The 2,331-nt window shown below is 41.7% G+C and overlaps 1 non-coding gene across 1 annotated transcript; it reads right to left on the bottom strand.

Moving 5' to 3' along the window:
- Positions 1 to 1,541: 1,541 nt before the first annotated feature.
- TRNAE-CUC (transfer RNA glutamic acid (anticodon CUC)) lies at positions 1,542 to 1,613 on the bottom strand. The gene has a single exon. It is a non-coding gene; the product is annotated as a tRNA-Glu (tRNA).
- Between the last annotated feature and the right edge of the window lie 718 nt (positions 1,614 to 2,331).

Raw genomic sequence — 2,331 nt, 5'->3', positions numbered from 1 at the left:
TAGGTTGAGTTGGTTGAATGTGTTCAGATTTCCTATATCTTTGCCAATTATCTGTCTAGTAAGTCTGTCAGTTTTTGGTTCAAGTATTTTTAGACTCTGCTATTTGCTGAGTATACAGTTAGGATTGTTGTGTCTTTCTGGTGTACTGATACTTGTATCATTATGTCCTTCTCTGTCTCTAGGTATTTTTTTTCTCTAAAATCTACTTTATCAAATGTTAATATAGCCACTCCTTTTAAATGTAATGCTTACATAATTCCGTATCTTTTACGTGACTTTCTCCATCCTTTTACTTTCAGTATACCTGTCATTGAATTTGAAGTAAGTTTCTTTTAAACAGCACTTGTTGGGTCATTTTGAAAAATCTACTCTGCCAATTGCTGTTTTTCAATTGGTGCATTTAGGCCATTTATATATAAGGTAATATTGATATGTTAGTGTTTGTCTGCCTTTTTAATGTTTTTTTTTTTCTTCCATTTCTTTCCTTCTTGATTTTATTCCGTTTCTCTGTTTTGCTTTCTTGTAGATTACTTGACTATTTTTTAGGATAGCATCTTGGTTTACTTATGGTGTTTCCAAGTATATCTTTTTATGTCTGTTTATTGTGGTTCTGAATGTATTTCTTTATATGGTTTTTATAGTGGTTGCTTTGAGTATTATGATATACAGAATGGTTTATCACAATCTGTTAGTATCGAAAGCAGAAGGCTCCTTACACCCCACCCTCCAAAGATATCCATGTTCAAATCCTTGAGACCTGTGAGTAAGGGATTTTGAAGATGTGATTAGGTTAAGGCTCTTGAGATGGGAAGAACATCATTAACCAGTGGGTCCAATATAAAAATGAAAGTTCTTACTGAAGGAGGCAGATAATTATATAAGGAGATGTGATAACAGAAGCAGCTGGAGAGTCAGAGAGTTTTGAAGATGCAATGCTACTTTCTTTAAAGATGGAAGAAGCCATCTTCCTTGAGCCAAGGAATGCAGTTGTACCTTGGAAATTTTTTCTTTAGTGGCAGGCTGTCTTGCTGTTTAGCATGCAGATCCCAGCCTTCTTTTAGGGGAGCTGTTGTTATAATCACAGCTTAATTTTCAGAGTTATTGCACTGTTATTTCGATCAGCTTGATTTATCTCTTGCTGCTGGGTCTCATACCTGCTGGTGCTTGCTGAGGGGATGGAGAGGGTTCCCCAGGCTGGGATGCCAAGTATATTCTAGCTGAGGGAAGAGTCTCAGGCCTCTGGGATCAAGGCAGCATCCTGGACTGTGCTACCTACTGTGCCTGGCTTCCTCTTTCAGCACCCCTGGGTGTCTGGCATCCTGCAGCACCCCTGGGTATCTTTCAGTACCACTAGGTAGCTGATATCTTTCAGTGGGGAAGGGGAGTTTTATTTTTATTATTTTATTATTTTTAAATTATTTATGTATTTATTTGGCAGTGCTGGGTCTTAGTTGCAGCATGCAGAATCTTTGATCTTTGTGTGGCATGCAGGTGCTTTAGTTGTGGCATGTGAACACTTAGTTGTGGTGTGTGGGGTCTAGTTCCCTGACCAGGGATTGAACCTGGGCCTCTGCATTGAGAGTATGGAGTCTTACCCACTGGACCATCAGGGAAGTCCCCAAAAGGTGAGATTTAGGCCCAATGGAAAAGGAAAATGGCTTCTCAGGCCACTTATTGTTAATTGAGCTCCTGATGGATCTCTCTTGCCCATTCTTCTGGGTTTGCTTGATATTGTCAGAGGGACTCCCTTTGCTTCAAGGGGAGGAAGGAGACTACCTGGCTTTTGGTGCTGGATAGGAGGTCAAAGTTGCCTCTTTCACTCTCCTCCTTCATCCTCATCAAGAGACTCTTTAGTTCCTCTTGGCTTTCTGCCATTAGAGTGGTATCATCTGCATATCTGAGGTATCTTGATTCCAGCTTGTAACTCATCCAGCCCAGCATTTCTCATAATGTGAAAGAGTTGGCTTAAGACTAAATATTAAAAAAACTAAGATCATGGCATCTGACCCCATTGCTGCTGCTGCTGCTGCTGCTAAGTCGCTTCAGTCGTGTCCAACTCTGTGCGACCCCATAGATGGCAGCCCACTAGGCTCTCCCGTCCCTGGGATTCTCCAGGCAAGAACACTGGAGTGGGTTGCCATTGCCTTCTCCAATGCATTAAAGTGAAAAGTGAAAGTGAAGTCACTCAGACGTGTCTGACTCTTAGCGACCCCGTGGACTGCAGCCCACCAGGCTCCTCCATCCATGGGATTTTCCAGGCAAGAGTACTGGAGTGGGTTGCCATTGCCTTCTCCTCTGACCCCATTACTGCATGGCAAATAGGAGGGGAAA

This window comes from Ovis aries, chromosome 10 (genome assembly GCF_016772045.2).
Source record: "Ovis aries strain OAR_USU_Benz2616 breed Rambouillet chromosome 10, ARS-UI_Ramb_v3.0, whole genome shotgun sequence".
NCBI classification, from domain to species: domain Eukaryota; kingdom Metazoa; phylum Chordata; class Mammalia; order Artiodactyla; family Bovidae; genus Ovis; species Ovis aries.
This window is presented reverse-complemented; position numbering and strand designations above follow the sequence as displayed.